The following is a 20,313-nucleotide window of genomic DNA, read 5'->3' on the forward strand; positions in this document are numbered from 1 at the left end:
CAAACACCAGTTGAAAAGATAATCTCCTTATTCTGTTTTTTCCTTCCCTCCCACATAGTCAGTCTAATTAGGCGATGGGCACTGTGTTAAATTAGTGTTGGTTCAAACTGTGAAACTTCAAAAAGACGACACAGCGCTTCCCCGATTTGATGTGCCTAAATTAAAATTGGAGGGAAGCCCTCACTAAAGCAATTAATATCTTAATTATTCATCTCATTGATCACCATTTGTAAGACCCAGCTGACCCTCAACCATGTCTGTCTGCAGTCTCCTGATGGACATGGCTCAGAAAGCACATGAAGAAACTCCTGCCAACTTCTGACAAGACGATAAGAAAGTTTATTTAAGTGTGAGGGAGTGTGTTTGTGTGCGTGTATTGTTGTATTTACCAAGGATGTGTGGGCTTGATGCTTTATTGTTGTAAGAGTATTTATACATAAAGTACATACAACCCGCTATAGCCTGTGGTCCTTTCAGCTTAGCCAATCAGCAGCCAGTGTGCTTTGCTCCGTTGCTCCTGAAAGCTGCTAAGAGTTCTATGATGGCAACCCATTATAAACTATTTCTCTTCGTCTTCTAAGATGTCTTCCCACCTGCCCTTGACCTCAAACAAACACTTCACAACAAATAGCCTAACTTCAAGTAACTCCAGAGGGAAGGAGATTTATTTGATGGATAATTGAATGGAGAGAACATAAGGTATGGTAGAGAGTAACAAGATTTTCGATGCATACTTTGACAAAGGAGCATCTTGAGAAATGTATAACTGTGAAGAAGAAATGCTGATATTCTGTACATTTTCTCTTCACATACAAAGAAGGCTAACATGCCTTTAAAGTCATAAAGTGCTATTTTACAGAAACACATGTAACCGGTGTGAAATGGCTAGCTAGTTAGCGGGGTACGCGCTAATAGCGTTTCAATCGATGACGTCACTTGCTCTGAGACCTTGAAGTAGTTGTTTCCCTTGCTCTGCAAGGGCCTTGGCTTTTTTGGAGCGATGGGTAGCGGTGCATCGAGGGTGCCAGTTGTTGATGTGTGCAGAGGGTCTCTGGTTCGAGCCCAGGTAGGGGCGAGGAGAGGGATGGAAGGAAAACTGTTACTCACATATAGACAGTGAGTGACTGAGTAAAGAAAAAACAACACATCTTTTTAGCTCAAAGATATGCCGGGGTTTCCGGTCATCTTCTTAATCACCCAACTCTGATTGACAGCACAGTCTTGAAGAGAAATATCAAAATGTGACAACAGAAACTTTTAGATTGTCCACCAAGGAATGGCCACCCATGAAAACATTTGAAACCAGTGTTAGGTTCTTATTTTTCAGAGTAAATAACCCACAGACACTAGAGAAGATTTAACCAAGTTGAATTCTTCCCAAAGGTTCTGTACAGCTGTAATCAGACAACCCAACATTTGTCCCATCCAGATATTTATATCCCACTTAATTAAAACCTTTTCTCAATAGGGGGGCGCCATTTCGACTTTGTAAAAATTCGTTCCCAAATTAAACTGCCTCGTACTCAATTCTTGCTCGTACAATATGCATATTATTATTACTATTGGATAGAAAAAACTCTCTAGTTTCTAAAACCGTTTGAATTATATCTGTGAGTAAAACAGAACTCATTTTGCAGCAAACTTCCTGTCAGGAAGTGAGAAATCTGAAATCGGGGGCTCTGTTCCAGGGTCAGTTTATTAATTTGCATGTAATCTATGGGTCTACATGCACTGCATACGCCTTCCCCTAGATCTCAGTAAGCAGTGAGAATTGGAATGGGGTGTCTAGGTAGATCTGAGGCCGAACAAGAGTTCTTGGAACCGGGGGTGCAGTCTTTTCAACGTTCGTCATGGCGCGAGACAGACCTCAGGATTGCGTTCTGAAAAGCTGTTGTTATAGGCGTTAGATATATCCGGCTCTGATTTTATTCGATATACGTGTTAAAAACATCATAATGTAGTTATTTTAAACCGAGTTATATCAGTTTATATCAGTTTATATCAGTATATTGCGATTTTTGGTATTTTCTTTGTGCTGCGTTCTGGGGATTTGGACACGTCTGCGCCACATGGCTAATGTTTGCTGCTAATTCCAAAGTTGAAGACGACAATCTACAACCGAGCAACGATTATTCTGGACAAAGGACAACTTGCACAAGATTCTGATGGAAGCTCATCAAATAGTAAGAACTATTTATGATGTTAATTCGTATATGTGTCGAAAATGTTAAACTATTATTCCGCCATTAATTTCGGCGCGGTCTCGCTTTAACGCACGCTGTATGTCGTAGTAACGTTAATTTAATTTTAATTTTAATCTAACACAGCGGTTGCATTAAGAACTAATGTATCTTTAATTTGCTGTCCAACCTGTATTTTTTAGTCAAGTTTATGATTAGTTATTGATTAGATTAGGTGCCTCTCCCAAGATTTCTCCCGACATTTTGTTTGCAGTTTGGCTACTATTCTCATTGTATAACCACGATTTGTGCCGCTAAATATGCACATTTTCGAACAAACCATATATGTATTGTGTAATATGATGTTATAGGACTGTCATCTGATGGAGTTTGAGAAGGTTAGTGAAAAAATGTATATCTTTTGCTGGTTTATTCGCTATCGTTATGTTGAATGAATGGGGCTGTGTGGTAGGGTATTGTAGTAAGCTAATATAATGCTATATTGTGTTTTCGCTGTAAAACACTTAAAAAATCTGAAATATTGGCTGGATTCACAAGATGTTTGTCTTTCATTTGCTGTACACTGTGTATTTTTCATAAATGTTTTATGATGAGTATTTAGGTAATTCACGTTGGTCTCTGTAGTTATTCTAGCTGCTTTGGTGAGATTTTGTGATGGTGGCTGCAATGTAAAACTATGATTTATACCTGAAATATGCAAATGTTTCGAACAAAACATATGCTATACAATAAATATGTTATCAGACTGTCATCTGATGAAGTTGTTTCTTGGTTAGTGACTATTTATATCTTTATTTGGTCGAATTTGTGATAGCTACCTATGCAGTAAAAAAAATGGTGGAAATATGCGGTTGGGTCTTTTGCTATCGTGGTTAGCTAATAGAAATACATATTGTGTTTTCTCTGTAAAACATTTAAAAAATCGGAAATGATGCCTGGATTCACAAGATGTGTATCTTTCATCTGGTGTCTTGGACTTGTGATTTCATGATATTTAGATGCTAGTATTTACTTGTGGCGCTATGCTAGGCTATGCTAGTCAGCTTTTTTACTGATGAGGGTGCTCCCGGATCCGGGATGAGTACCAAGTAGATTAAGACACTCCTCCTTCTCTCCAATCCTTCTTATGGTTTAACAGGAAAAGAGTAACAAGATCCCAAACCCGTATTACTCCCTTCAGGTGACCTGTCTTTACCTCCTGACCTCAACCCCTCCTTCACCTCATCCACAGATGTCCATCTGTCTTTCCTGTGTCAACAAGGTGCTCTGCTCCCGTCCCCCCAACACATTCCAACACATTCCACAGCTATCTGTCCTTCTACAGAGAACCCTTAACTTTCTCCTTTGAATCTATCTATCATTTATTTAATATCTCAATGTTCAAAATGTCGAACCCAACACCAGCGAGACAAGCATGTAACATGAAACATGTAGCCTAGGTGGCCTATAGATCTCATCTGGACCCTAACCATCTTCCAGTCTTCAGTAGGTTCATTGAGTTTGCCAAATTTACTGTACTGGTACTAGAGTAACACTTGTACTAGCGTTCATTAGGTTCATCCTAAGACCACTTGAATCAACAAACATAAGAAGTGTCCTGGTCAGTCGTTGATGATACTGTAAGGTGAGGTGTCTGGATTCAAGGGTCTGTCTGGTCCCTGTGTCTGTCTGGTATCTGTGTCCGTCTGGTCTCTGTGTCTGTCTGGACCTGCCTGGTCGATGTGAGTTAAAAACATTTTTGAAGTCATTGACAGCTTTAGAAACAGCATTCACATATACAGACAACCGAAGACTAAGGTGAGACAACACAAACTTCTGCATCTCACTCTCACTAACAAACAGATCACTGTTGGGAGCACATCAGAGTTACTGAACATTGTTCTATTGTTCTATTTTCTAGTAAAAGCCTTGTGGCTCAGGGAATTCTGACAGGTTTATCTGAAGACGTAGACAGCTATTCAATTGCTGGACAGAAATGTCTCTGGAAGGTTCTGTGTTTTGATTAACAATACTTTGTAGAATCGCCTTTGGCAAAGATTAGACCTGTGAGTCTTTCTGAGTAAGTATCTAAGAGCTTTCCACACCTGGATTGTGCAACATTTTCCCATTATTCTTTCCAAAATTCTTCAAGCTCTGTCAAATTGGTTGTTGATCATTGCTAGACAACCATTTTCAGGTCGTGCCATAGATTTGCAAGTAGATTAAAGTCAAAACTGTAACTCGGCCACTCAGGAACATTCACTGTCTTCTTGGTAAGCAACTCCAGTGTAGATTTGGCCTTGTGTTCTAAGTTATTGTCCTGCTGAAAGGTGAATTCATCTCCCAGTGCCTGGTGGAAAGCGGACTGAACCAGATTTTCCTCTAGGATTTTGCCTGTGCTTAGCTCCATTCTGTTTCTTTTTTTATCCTGAAAAACTCCTTAGTCCTTAACGATTACAAGCATACCCATAACATGATGCAACCACCACTATGCTTGTAAATATGGAGAGTGGTACTCAGTAATGTATTGTATTGCATTTTCCCTGAGCGTGACATTTTGTATTCAGGAGAAAAAGTGAATTGCTTTGCCACATTTTTTTTGCAGCATTACTCCAGCGCCTTGTTGCAAACAGATTGCAAATTTTGGAATATTTTTATTCCGTACAGGCTTCCTTCTTTTCACTTTGTCAATTTGGTTAGTATTGTGGAGTAACTACAATGTTGTTGATCCTTCCTCAGTTTTCTCCTATTACAGCCACTAATTAAACTGTGTAACTGGTCAAACACCTGAGCGGTTTCCTTCCTCTCCAGCAACTGAGTTAAGAAGGCCCCTGTATCTTTATAGTTACTGAGTGTATTGATATACCATCCAAAGTGTAATTAATAACTTCACCATGCTCAAAGGGATATTCAATGTCTGCTTTTTTACCCATCTCCCAATAGGTACCTTTCTTTGTGAGGCATTGGAAAACCTCCCTGGTCTTTGTGGTTGAATCTGTGATTGAAATTCACTGCTTGACTGAGGGACCTTACAGATAATTCTAAACTCAGTAAAAAAAGAAACATCCTTTTTTCAGGACCCTGTCTTTCAAAGATAATTCGTAAAAATATAAATAACTTCACAGATCTTCATTGTAAAGGGTTTAAACACTGTTTCCCATGCTTGTTCAATGAACCATAAGCAATTAACGAACATGCACCTGTGGAACAGTTGTTAAGACACTAACAGCTTACAGACGGTAGGCAATTAAGGTCACAGTTCTGGAAACTTAAGACACTAAAGAGGCCTTTCTAAAAACACCAAAAGAAAGATGCCCAGGGTCCCTGGTCATCTGCGTGAATGTGCCTTAGACATGCTGCAAGGAGGCATGAGGACTGCAGACTGACAGGTACAGGATGGCAACAACAACTGCCCGAGTTACACCAGGAATGCACAATCCCTCCATCAGTGCTCAGACTGTCCGCAATAGGCTGAAAGAGGCTGGACACATTATTCCATTTCTGTTAGTCACGTCTGTGGAACTTGTTCAGTTTATGTCTCAAATATTCCAAATATTTACACATGTTAAGTTTGCTGAAAATAAAAGCAGTTGACAATGAGAGGAAGTTTATTTTATCGATGAGGTAGTCATTCAAAAATGAATGTTAAACACTATTTTTAAACACAGCGTGAGTCCATGCTACTTATTATGTTACTTGTTAAGCAAATGTTTTGCTCCTGAACTTAACAGTATTTAGGCTTGCCATGACAACGGGGTTGTATAGTTATTACCTCAAAACATTTCAGCTTTTCATTTTCTATTAATTTGTAACATTTTAAAAAGCATAATTCCACTTTGACATTATGGGATATTGTGTGTTGGCCAGTGACATACAATCTCAATGTAATCCATTTTAAATTAAGGCTGTAACAACAACATTTGTAAAAAGTCAAGGGGTGTGAATACTTTCTGAAGGCACTGTGTTGTGAAGAGACATTGTGGATATATATTGTGGAGAGATATTTTGACTGATAGAAGTGCAGTCTGTGTAATGTCAGATAGTAGAGTAAGCTGAAGACATCTTTGATGAAAATCTTTTCAAATGTAACTAAATTGTCAGTTTGTTGGCACATTTCTGGGTGACTGTGTAATACATTTTCTATGAAAGCCGTTGGGTTCTATGTTTGATTTACGTTAAGTCAGGATCCTCATTTTCACAGGATAGTCACACCCAGGAAGCTGTCTACACTGTGCAAAATAAATTCTTTCTTATCTTGAAAACATGCAATTGAAATTAATTGAGAAGGTACTTTTACATAGGACCTCTTCGAAAGCATTCCCATGGGTCTTTCAGGACCAGCAGAAACAAACAAGACAGATTGTTGAGATGTAAACATAGATTGTTGAGATGTAAACATAGATTGTTGAGATGTAAACATAGATTGCTGAGATGTGAACATAGATTGTTGAGATGTAAACATAGATTGCTGGAGCAACGAACCGCCCTTGCTGTCTCTGCCTGGCCGGTTCCCCTCTCTCCACTGGGATTCTCTGCCTCTAGCCCTATTACAGGGGCTGAGTCACTGGCTTACTGGTGCTCTTTCATGCCGTCCCTAGGAGGGGTGCATCACTTGAGTGGGTTGAGTCACTGACGTGATCTTCCTGTCTGGGTTGGCGCCCCCCCTTGGGTTGTGCCATGGCGGAGATCTTTGTGGGCTATACTCGGCCTTGTCTCAGGATGGTAAGTTGGTGGTTGAAGATATCCCTCTAGTGGTGTGGGGGCTGTGCTTTGGCAAAGTGGGTGGGGTTATATCCTTCCTGTTTGGCCCTGTCCGGGGTTATCATCGGATGGGGCCACAGTGTCTCCTGACCCCTCCTGTCTCAGCCTCCAGTATTTATGCTGCAGTAGTTTATGTGTCGGGGGGCTAGGGTCAGTTTGTTATATCTGGAGTTCTTCTCCTGTCTTATCTGGTGTCCTGTGTGAATTTAAGTATGCTCTCTCTAATTCTCTCTTTCTCTCTTTCTTTCTCTCTCTCGGAGGACCTGAGCCCTAGGACCATGCCTCAGGACTACCTGGCATGATGACTCCTTGCTGTCCCCAGTCCACCTGGCCGTGCTGCTGCTCCAGTTTTAACTGTTCTGCCTGCGGCTATGGAACCCTGATCTGTTCACCGGACGTGCTACCTGTCCCAGACCTGCTGTTTTCAACTCTCTAGAGACCGCAGGAGCGGTAGAGATACTCTTAATGATCGGCTATGAAAAGCCAACTGACATTTACTACTGAGGTGCTGACTTGCTGCACCCTCGACAACTACTGTGATTATTATTATTTGACCATGCTGGTCATTTATGAACATTTGAACATCTTGGCCATGTTCTGTTATAATCTCCACCCGGCACAGCCAGAAGAGGACTGGCCACCCCTCATAGCCTGGTTCCTCTCTAGGTTTCTTCCTAGGTTTTGGCCTTTCTAGGGAGTTTTTCCTAGCCACCGTGCTTCTACACCTGCATTGCATGTTAACATAGATTGTTGAGATGTAAACATAGATTGCTGAGATGTGAACATAGATTGTTGAGATAAAAACATAGATTGCTGAGATGTGAACATAGATTGCTGAGATGTGAACATAGATTGTTGAGATGTAAACATGGATTGTTGAGATGTAAACATAGATTGTTGAGATGTAAACATAACCATTACATTTCAGTCAAGAGTGCACTTGGCATACTGACAATACAATTGCGACAATTGCGTTTATAATACCACTTCATATTCTACTGTATGAAACTAGTGTAGTGTAGAATGGGAGACATTACATACAATTACCATGTGTTTTTCTCCTTAAACGGTCGACATACGGCCAACATATGTGTGTGATTAGAGAGGCACTCCACTATGCCTACTATAGCAATCACAATTCCCTCTCGTCACACCACCAAAAAAGGACCCTATTCATATTCAAGCATCCTCTCTCATCCCCTTTTACATGGAACATATTACACACATAAACACACAATGTCATTTACATGCCATTCAAGCATGTTTTCAACCCATTGGACATGTATTGAAAAAAAAAAATGGTCGCAAAGCCATGCTGACGCAAATGGACACGCCTGCCATCTAGAGAACTAATTAGGACGTCAATTAGCTGGTTCTTGGAAACAGAAAAACAACCATGCTGACATAAGGTAAGACTATCATGACAATCAATCTATAAAGGGCCATATTCATCTCCCACTCTAACAACAACAGCCACTTACGGAGGCCCCCAAAGTGTAGCTGCAGGAGGCAGGATAAAAACCATCTGCTCCTCTATTGGAAGACAGGAGAGACAACATCAACCTCCTGGGCTGCATCCCAAATGGGACGCTATTCCCTTTTATAGTGCACTACTTTTGACGGGAGTCCTTATGAGCCCTGATCAACAGTAGTGCACTATAAAGAAGTGTCTCTAGGATTTTGGGTGATAATTATTTGTGGTTGAAAATGGCCGATTTTTCTTCTGCAATTCTGACATTTTTCATGGCAATGTGCAATAATTTTGTCAAATTTATCGCAGAAATGCACTGACAAGGGAAAATGTTTGTTGACGTGTGGGTTGATTTGAACCATATTATGCGGTAAATGTGTGGTGATTAGTTGAAAATACAAGCCTTCTTTTTATACTGCTGTGATAGGTCCGTTTTATGCTCTAACATTGGGATGATCTTACTGTTTTATGTGGAAGTAGTGCGGTGATTGGTCAAATTTGCAACCCCCCTGCATAATTAGCAGGTGAATTGTTGATTTTCTAAAAGTGCTGCGATCGCAGAATCACGAGTTGGAATCCTGGAGGGACTGATGAAGGGAAAAGGGTGTCATTTGGTACACAGACCTTGTTTCATGATGTGTCTGTTATGTCACAGATGGAAAAGCAACGAGTGGTCTCGAACTTCCTGATGAGAACAGGCTACACAGGTAGTGTTGAGCACAGGGTAGCTATTCATTAATTGAGAAAGGAGCTGAGGGATTGTATTCTATTGTATCCTCTGCCCAGGCCAAAATCATCCTGGACCCGTATTCAGAAAGCGTCTCAGAGAAAGAGTGTTGATCTAGAACACTGCTTTACACTATGCACTGAGAGATGAATCATGAATAACTTATGCACACTCATGCATGAACCGAAGCATCAGGGGTGAGTGCTTAGTCCCCTCCTGTAATCCATATTCAACCATGACTGACGCAGACAAACTCAGTCCCTGGAGTGGAAGGACACGTCTATCCTTTCCTCTCCTACAGATGAAGGATCCTCATTTCTGTTGCTGAGAATATGTTCCTGCACAGCAGGAAATGTAAACTTGTAATATATTTCAGTTTTAAAAAGGCTTCTAAATTTTGTAATTTCAGACTTAATTTGCCCTAACAAAAAATGTATCAACCCCTACAAAAATGTATATTCATTATAATCCACATAATCATTTCCATTTCCTGTTACTGCAGGACTATTTTCCTGCTGTAGCAAACATGTTGATACCCCCGAGACTCTCCTCTCCATGAACCTTGTGTCTGAGTATAGTTATCATCACCTCCCCTGCTGAGACTATACGTATGTAGAGACAGACTGACAGGTATGATGAGATAGATAGAGGAACAGGTGTGACGAGATAGAGGAACAGGTATGATGAGATAGATAGAGGAACAGGTATGACGAGTTAGATAGAGGAACAGGTATGATGAGATAGAGGAACAGGTATGATGAGTTAGAGGAACAGGTATGATGAGTTAGATAGAGGAACAGGTATGGTAGTTAGAGGAACAGGTATGATGAGTTAGAGGAACAGGTATGATGAGACAGAGATAGAGGAACAGGTATGATGAGTTAGATAGAGGAACAGGTATGATGAGTTAGATAGAGGAACAGGTATGATGAGACAGAGATAGAGGAACAGGTATGATGAGATAGAGGAACAGGTATGATGAGTTAGACAGAGGAACAGGTATGATGAGTTAGACAGAGGAACAGGTATGATGAGTTAGAGGAACAGGTATGATGAGTTAGATAGAGGAACAGGTATGATGAGTTAGATAGAGGAACAGGTATGATGAGATAGATAGAGGAACAGGTATGATGAGTTAGATAGAGGAACAGGTATGATGAGATAGATAGAGAAACAGGTATGATGAGTTAGATAGAGGAACAGGTATGATGAGTTAGATAGAGGAACAGGTATGATGAGATAGATAGAGGAACAGGTATGATGAGACAGAGATAGAGGAACAGGTATGATGAGATAGATAGAGGAACAGGTATGATGAGTTAGATAGAGGAACAGGTATGATGAGTTAGATAGAGGAACAGGTATGATGAGACAGACAGAGGAACAGGTATGATGAGATAGATAGAGGAACAGGTATGATGAGTTAGAGGAACAGGTATGATGAGTTAGATAGAGGAACAGGTATGATGAGTTAGATAGAGGAACAGGTATGATGAGATAGAGGAACAGGTATGATGAGTTAGATAGAGGAACAGGTATGATGAGATAGAGGAACAGGTATGATGAGTTGGATAGAGGAACAGGTATGATGAGATAGAGGAACACGTATGATGAGTTTCAGGAACATGTATGATGAAATAGGGGCACAAGTGGCACCTACAGGAGACAGGGGAGCGTAAGCCAAAGAGAGCTGATATACAGTAGGAGCTGCATCCTCAAATAGCTATCTAGTGTCTGTGATCTATTATTTTCAATGTCAAATCGGATGGCTGCTCCTCCTGCTCTTTCCCAATTAGTGTGATTGAACAGGAGCGGGCTGTCAGAGCTGATACGATAAGAGGTTGTGCATCGCTCTCGTCCTCTCTGTCTCCCAACAATCCCTCACCTCACGGTTGATTAAATGATAAGATTGGAGAGAAAACAGACCGTATGAGATTCTCTTCACTATGACATGCCGTCACCACTGAGCAATAATAGTAGCCTCTTCACCACAGAAGTAAACATCCAGCTTCTTATTGAGGTGAATAATTAAAATCCCTTTTGTGCCGAGTGCCTCCTGTTTTGTGCAGTGTGTATTATTTTAATCCTGATAACAGATGTGTTCAGAGAATTATATGAAAGTAGGATCTCAGATGATGGAGATACTGTACTTTATGATAACACCGGTATGATAAGACAGGCAGGACGTGTATGATAGTTCTCTGCATATTGTGGTGAACCACTTGTTTTCCCTTCCAAAGGATATGTGAGCACTTTGACCTTTGAAGGATTTAAGTCATAGTTTACAACATTACGTAAACATGTATTTTACAGGGTCAACTAAATTCCATCCTCAGAGGTTTAATAAGATGCATAGCCAGTGGTCTTACTGATGCCTGCCGTGTACATTGATACAGTACTCCTTCTGTAAACCTGAGCAGAGTCAGAGCCAGAGTCAAACCTTAGCCACACGTCCTTTAACTGTAGTTATTATAGTCGTAGGAGATGTTTTAGAAAAACTCAGGTTGGCTTTTATTTGAGTCTTCTCCTGGGGGCAGATCTGACCAATTTCCAGTAGATGGGCCAGCAGCAAAGTCAAAATTGGCTATTTTGTAAAAATGTATAAAAACATAAATTAGCGTTTTGGTCTTCATTTAAGGTTAGGGTTAGACATTAGTGTTAACCCAGATTGTATGACTTTGTGCCTGTGACAGCTAGAGACCACTCTGCAGAGAGGCCTCCATAACAAGATTCATGACAAAAAAAACGCTAACCTGCTGGAAAACTAATTTCACCAGCTTTTAAAGGCTTAAGAATTGTTGCCAGCTTCTAACAGGCTTTTAGCAACATTTACCGCCCAATATCTTGCATCACTAAGCACTGTCAACGGTCCAAATATCCCCCTATTCCCTACCTAGTGCACTAATTATGACCAGAGCCCTATGGAACCATTTGGGAAGCAGCGTTTTCTTTTCTACCTCTTTAATGTGCAGAGGGGGCATGCTGAGTGTCTTGCCGACGGCCCAGAGTCACAGGTGGTTACATCCACTGACAGGAAGGGGACATCAGGGTGTCACCAGCGCTATCCCACTGGGCAAAAGCCAAGGGGCCAGGGTTTGCGTTCTAGAAGCACGATTTAGACTGCTCCTACAGTATTGCTTCTGTACTGCAGTTTAACTGATGCCCGGCCTAGAAGGAGAATTTCCATACTCGGCCACATAGAGAAGTCAGATTTGAAAATTCCTAATAAGACACTTTAGTCATCACCTTTGTGCACAAAACATCCATTGAATTTTTCGACCTTATAAATAATTGTATCTGAGGTCCATGAATCGGCATATGCAAACATGAGTAGATTACCTTGAAAACAACAGTTGGACATCGTGGACACAGTCTCCAGTTCTTATTATATCTCAGAAGCAAAAACGGGTTAAATCGACATTATTTCTATGTAATTTCAACCCCAAAATGATATATGATGACGTTGAATCAACGTGGAAAACTGATTGGATTTGAAAAAAGTCATCAATGTAAGGGAATTCCGTCTTCATTTCACCCAACTTTTAACCTAAATCTGATGTCATGGTGACATTTTTGTTGATTTCACTTTAAATTCACATTAGTTTGACAACACAACCAAATGCAAAGCAAAGCTAGACGTTGAGTGGACATCTGTGACCAGTGAGGTGTGTCTTCCAGTTGTTGAAAGGGCTGAATTTTACGTTGCTCACTAGGATTGTATATTCAGGTGGAGCCGAGCACGTTGACCTGTTAGCGGTTCACCAGTCCCGGAGTGAATTAGTATTCCATGTTCCTAACTGTGTCAAAGGTCATTCAGAGAGATGTGAATTCATATGATTTCTTCTCGAGGAGGAGGGCTGGTTCTTTCATGATGATAGCCCTTTACACTCGTACACGGGTAGAAAATGGCAGATTTGGACACTGATAAGCGCCTAAATTGGAATGCAGTGGCTGTACAGTAACATGCTATAAATTATGTCAGAGCTCAGAGCGCTTCACAGCTCTGTATGAGTTTTGAATGACAGCCGTTCTGAACTTCATGTTGTATGAGTCATACACAGTGTCAACGTTTTTGATCACTATGTTTGATGTGCAGTTACAAGATGACATACCCTGGGTTGTTCTGAACAGAATGAGTTTATGTTTGTCTATTATGAAGTAAATGCCCCACAGAACACGCACATGAATACGTGTGCCACAGGGGGCTGCCACCCAATGCTGCGGCTGTGAGAGCAGAATGCAGGCGCCCGTCCGAGCACTTCAAACACAGCCCTGTTTGAGATATCAGGCTGCGGCAGAGGGTGAGCAGTGCTGCTCCTGGAGGACCACAGTGTCCAGTGGGTTCGGAGTAACCTTTCTCTCTTCAACTAATTTACACCTGGATATAACAGGTGAGGGGACTTCCTCTAAACACGGTATCCAATTATATGACTACCGAATGCGAATCCACACCTGAATGCGTGGTGTGCATTGACTCCTTGCAATGCGCACCAAAACTATGATCTGTTTCCCTGAATTGCATTGTCAAAGCCTAACACTACTTGTTCTAGTTCCTCAACCGCACAGCTAGGAGGGCTCAAAAAAGACTCTTCTTTGAGTCATAAAAGTGCATTGAAATTAATTTAGAGGTGTATAGCCACTTGAGGACACCAGTTAGTCCTCTCACTCAAACCCTCATCATTTTTTTTTTGTCTTACAGTGACTTGCAAAAGTATTCATCCCCCTTGGCATGTTCCCTATTTTGTTGCATTACAACCTGTAATTTAAAATGATTTATTTGGATTTCAAGTAATGAACATACACAAAAGTCAAAATTGGTGAAGTGAAATGGAAAAAATAAAATATTAAATACAAATATAAAAACGGAAAAGTGGTGCATACATGTGTATTCACCCCCTTTGCTATGAAGCCCCTAAATAAGATCTGGTGCAACCAATTACCTTCAGAAGTCACATAATTAGTTAAATAAAGTCCACCTGTGTGCAATCTAAGTGTCACATGATCTGTCACATGATCTCAGTATATATACATCTGTTCTGAAAGTCCCCAGAGTCTGCAACACCACAAAGCAAGGGGCACCACCAAGTAAGCAGCACCATGAAGACCAAGGAGCTCTCCAAACAGGTCAGGGACAAAGTTCTGGAGACGTACAGATCAGGGATGGCTTATAGCAAAATATCAGAAACTTTGAACATCCCACGGAGCACCAATAAATCCATTATTAAAAAATAGAAAGAATATGGGCCGCCCACCAAAACTCACAGACCAGGCAAGGAGGGCATTAATCAGAGAGGCAACAAAGAGACCAAAGATCACCCTGAAGGAGCTGCAAAGCTCCACAGCGGAGATTGGAGTATCTGTCCACTTTAAGCCGTACACTCCACAGAGCTGAGCTTTATGGAAGAGTGGCCAGAAAAAACCCATTGCTAAAAGAACAAAATAAGCAAACATGTTTGGTGTTTGCCAAAAGGCATGTGGGAGACTCCCCAAACATATGGCAGAAGGTACTCTGGTCAGATGAGACTCAAATGTAGCTTTTTGGCCATCAAGGAAAACTCTGTTTCTGGTGCAAACCCAACACCTCTCATCACCCCGAGAATACCATCCCCACAGTGAAACATGGTGGTGGCAGCATCATGCTGTGGGGATGTTTTTCATCGGCAGGGACTGGGAAACTGGTCAGAATTGAGGGAATGATGGATAGCGCTAAATACAGGGAAATTCTTGAGGGAAACCTGTTTCAGTCTTCCAGAGATTTGACATTGGGACGGAGGTTCACCTTCCAGCAGGACAATGACCCTAAGCATACTGCTAAAGCAACACTCAAGTGTTTTAAGGAGAAACATTTAAATGTTTTGGAATGGCCTAGTCAAAGCCCATACCTCAATCCAATTGAGAATCTGTGGTATGACTTAAATATTGCTGTACACCAGCGGAACCCATCCAACTTGAAGGTGCTGGAGCAGTTTTGCCTTGAAGAATGGGGAAAAATCCCAGTGGCTAGATGTGCCAAGCTTATAGAGATACCCCAAGATACTTGCAGCTGTAATTGCTGCAAAAGGTGTAATTGCTGCAAAAGGCTCTACAAAGTATTGACTTTGGGGGGGGGGGGGGGGGGGGTGAATAGTTATGCACGCTCAAGTTTTCAGTTTTTTTGTCTTATTTCTTGTTTGTTTAACAATACAAATATTTTGTATCTTCAAAGTGGTAGGCATGTTGTGTAAATCAAACGATACAAACCCCCCAAAAATCAATTTTAATTACAGGTTGTAAGGCAACAAAATAGGAAAAATGCCAAGGTGGTGAATACTTTCGCAAGCCACTGTATGTTTCACCTACCCCACGCTTTCTAGGAATAGTTGTATCATGTTACTGAATGTATCCAGAGTATTTTCAGCTTTCCGTTGTCATCAAATGTGTCAAAGTACAATAAATGTAAAATGCACATCAAATCAACGGTGTAATGTTTGGATTCAGTCTTGTCAGGTGAACTGTTGTGTCCTCAACTTCGGTCTAATGATTTTCTCCTAATCTCTAAACTGTTCCCTTTCAATTGCAACCATGCTTATGCATTTCATATTTCTTCTGTTAGAAACCTTTCAATTTAGCCCTATCCATATAGGCCAATTCCCACAAATGTAAAGGGACAAGAGGGGTCAATTTTGACCCCTAGGGGTTTGAGGGTTTTTAAAGATTCTATCCAGAGGTGAAAACAACACACAACAATTAGTAATGTAATGGAGAAAAAGACTAATCTCTTTGTTTGGTCACTGAACTGACGTTTATGTCTCTATTTCCTTGTCGCAGTGCAGGGAGAGGAGGGAAAGGGACAATCACCGTCATGAATGTGCACAAGCCAGGAAACTCTGTGCTGGCAGTTTTAGAATGAGAAACCAATTGTTGGGCGTCTCAATCTTTGATGGACCTATCATATTTGTAGTCCATGTCATAGCCAAAGCACACAGACAAGCTGATAAAACGTTTCAAATCTTCCTCAAGAAGAACACACTTCAAACTATTTTTCCCCTCATTGACAGCTAGACTTTTGAAAGATACATGTTTTGTGTTCCACAGAAAGTGAGTATTTCCTTATCATCCAGAAACAGGGTCAGTGTAGGACCTCAGGGAGACGGGAGTCCTCCTAGTTAAGACTGACTTCTCCCTCCCCATCGTATTCCCAAAGCCTCCTGGTTAAAATGGACTTCTCCCTCCCCATCGTAATCCTCAAGCCTCCTGGTTAAAATGGACTTCTCCCTCCCCATCGTAATCCTCAAGCCTCCTGGTTAAAACGGACTTCTCCCACCCCATCGTATTCCCCAAGCCTCCTAGTTAAGACTGACTTATCCCTCCCCATCGTATTCCCCAAGCCTCCTGGTTAAAATGGACTTCTCCCTCCCCATCGTATTCCCCAAGCCTCCTAGTTAAGACTGACACCTCCCTCCCCATCGTATTCCCCAAGCCTCCTGGTTAAAATGGACTTCTCCCTCCCCATTGTATTCCTCAAGCCTCCTGGTTAAAATGGAATTCTCCCTCCCCATCGTATTCCTCAAGCCTCCTGGTTAAAATGGACTTCCCCCTCCCCATCGTATTCCCCAAGCCTCCTAGTTAAGACTGACTTCTCCCTCCCCATCGTATTCCTCAAGCCTCCTGGGTAAAATGGACTTCTCCCTCCCCATCGTATTCCCCAAGCCTCCTGGTTAAAATGGAATTCTCCCTCCCCATCGTATTCCTCAAGCCTCCTGGTTAAAATGGACTTTTCCCTCCCCATCGTATTCCCCAAGCCTCCTGGTTAAAATTGACTTTTCCCTCCCCATTGTATTCCCCAAGCATCCTGCTTAAAATGAACTTTTCCCTCGCCATTGTAATCCCCAAGCCTCCTTTCCCTGAAACCTCCACCAACAATCTCATAATCTCTCCTTCTCTTCCAAAAATCACTTCCCAATTCGCCCCCAATAAATTAGCATCACCCCCCGGAACGAGACGCTCCTATCACACCGGCACAGCTCCTCACAGCAGGTGGTGAACCAAAAATAAAGCAAAAGTATCCTAAACAGAAACAGCTCTAACGCTCATTTGGAATTATGAAATGATGAAAGATTAGGTGTTTACAGAGGAAGGTATACTATGGCACTTGAGATAGAGGGAGAGAGAGGGGGGGTGGAGAGAGAGAGAGAGAGAGAGAGAGAGAGAGAGAGAGAGAGAGAGAGAGAGAGAGAGAGAGAGAATGAGAGAGAGAGAATGAGGTGAATAAATGGACAGGAGAGTCTCACAATGACCTGGTTGTGTGAGGCGATTATACAGTTGGTTCTTATGAGGGCACACAGCTGGTGGCATCTCTCCTTTTCATCCTCTCTCATGCTCCCTCTCTCTCCCTATCGCTCTCCATATCCCTCTGCATCTCCTCTTTTCTCTCTCTCTCTCGAATACTTTGTATGCTCTGAAGGCATATTTTCAAGAAAATGTTACTTGTTTTTTTTAATGAACTTCAAAGAGTTAGAGTAGAAATATGTGATAACATACAATACAGAAGTCAACATGACCTTGAGAAATATTTAGATTCATTTTTTACAAAACAACATCAATAATTTGGTTATATTACCAAATTCTATCAGACTATTCTATTGATTGGCTGACACATACAGACAGACCGCCCACTGGGCAGTGATGTCAGTTCAACGTGAATTCAATGTGAAATCAGCAAAACATGTCATGGGATTTAGGTTGAAAGTTGAGGAGAAAAGAGATGAAATGACCTCACGTTGATTACTTTTTGCAAATCCAATCAGTTTTCCATGTTGATTCAACTTCATCATATTGATTTATTTGTTTGGAATGATGTGGAAACAATGTTGACTCAACCAGTTTTGACCAATTGGGAAACAGACAGACAGACCATGTCTTTGTATAAGTGTGCAAAAGGAAACTGAAGTGAATCAATTAGTGCAATGTCCTGTATGAGTTGAGAGGAAGAGGCTGCTCTACATAGATTCAACTATATCCATTATACTTAGATTCTCTTAATATCAACAACAGCTGTGGGTTAACCTCTAACGAGCCTCAACCCCGGATCCGGGATCACCCCCCACCCCCCACCCCCCCCCCACACTGATTAGCATCGCTAGCATAGCGTCACAATTAAATAGTAGCATCTAAATATCATTAAATCACAAGTCCAAGACACCTAATGAAAGATACAGATCTTGTGAATAAAGCCACCATTTCAGATTTTTAAAATGTTTTACAGGGAAGACACAATATGTAAATCTATTAGCTAAACACGTTAGCAAAATACACAATTTCTTTGTCCACCATTTTTTCTCTCCACCAGTAGCTATCACCAATTCGGCTAAACTAAGATATTGATAGCCACTAACCAAGAAAAAAACTCATCAGATGACAGTCTGATAACATATTTATGGTATAGGATAGGTTTTGTTAGAGAAATGTGCATATTTCAGGTAGAAATCACAGTTTACAATTGCACCCACCATCACAACTCGACTAGAATTACTACAGAGAGCAACGTGTATGACCAATTTACTCATCATAAAACATTTCATAAAAATAGACAAAGCATAGCAATGGAAAGACACAGTTCTTGTGAATTCAGACAATATTTCAGATTTTCTAAGCGTTTTACAGCGAAAACACAATAAATCGTTATATTAGCATACCACATGTGCAAACGTTACCCGAGCATTGATACAAGCCAAAGAGAGGGATAACGTAATCATCGCCAAAATGTATTAATTTTTTCACTAACCTTCTCAGAATTCTTCCGATGACACTCCTGTAACATCATTTTACAACATACATATAGAGTTTGTTCGAAAATGTGCATATTTAGCCATAAAAAACCGTGGTTATACAATGAAAATAGTAGCAAAACAAGCCTGGAAATGTCGGTCGCCATCTTTTAGTGATCTAGTTTAATCAAAAGCTAATCATATACTTGACTAAAAAATACAGGGTTGACAGGAATCGAAAGACAAATTAGTTCTTAATGCAATCGCTGATTTACATTTTTTAAATTATCCTTACTTTTCAATACAGGTTGCGCCAAGCGAAGCTATACTAAACAAAATGGCGACATAAGCGTTTAACATTTTTCGACAGAAACACGATTTATCATCATAAATTGTTCTTACTGTGAGCTGTTCTTCCATCAGAATCTTGGGCAAAGAATCCTTTCTTGGGTCTAATCGTCTTTTGGTCGAAAGCTGTCCTCTTGCCATGTGGAAATGCCCACTAACGTTCGGCATGAACTGGAAACGTGCCCAGCTGTTCAAAGTGCCTCAGAAATAAATGGGTCAAAATCGCACTAAACGGATATAAATTGCTATAAAACGGTTTAAATTAACTACCTTATGATGTTTTTAACACCTCTAACGAGTAAAAACATGACCAGAGAAATATTACTGGCTAAACAAACGCTTGGAATGAGGCGAGTCCGACGTCCTCCGTGCGCAAGACGCAGGCAGCAAAGGGATGCTACTTCCGGTATTTGCTCTTTTATGCAGCCCCTGATTGCGCAATCGACTCCATTCAAAGCGTCATCACGTACTGACATCCAGGGGAAGACGTAAGACGTGTCTGTTTCTCCATAGCATTTACAGGGACCTTTAAACTGACTCCAGATCAGGGGCCAGGATGTCTGAAATCTGACTCCCTATCATGAAAAGTGCTGTAGATTGAGTTCTGTACCACTCAGAGACAAAATTCCAACGGCTATAGAAACTAGAGAGTGTTTTCTATCCAATAATAACAATAATATGCATATTGTACGAGCAAGAATTTATTAGGAAGCCGTTTAATCTGTTGAGCAAATTATGCTAATGCGAAACAGCACCCCCTATAGTGGCAAGAAGTTTTAAGAGCAAATGACATTATCGTTACACTATTGACATGTTGTGTTGCGGCACTCTCTCTCTTGACCGGGTAAATGTTTTGTTGTGCAATTCTTCAGCAAATGAATCATTAAATGAATGAATAGGGTGATTATTCTGGTGGACAATTAATGACAGTGCAACGGATGGAGTGGTGGCACCTGGAGAGTCTAGCCGAGCAAATTATTTTGGATATTATAATAGATAATATGCTACACATGGTTAGTTACAACTTTGTTAAAAAACCAGTGCAATCAAAACTGTGATTTTCCAGTGTATATATATATA

This window comes from Salvelinus alpinus, chromosome 14 (assembly GCF_045679555.1).
Source record: "Salvelinus alpinus chromosome 14, SLU_Salpinus.1, whole genome shotgun sequence".
Taxonomy (NCBI): Eukaryota; Metazoa; Chordata; class Actinopteri; order Salmoniformes; family Salmonidae; genus Salvelinus; species Salvelinus alpinus.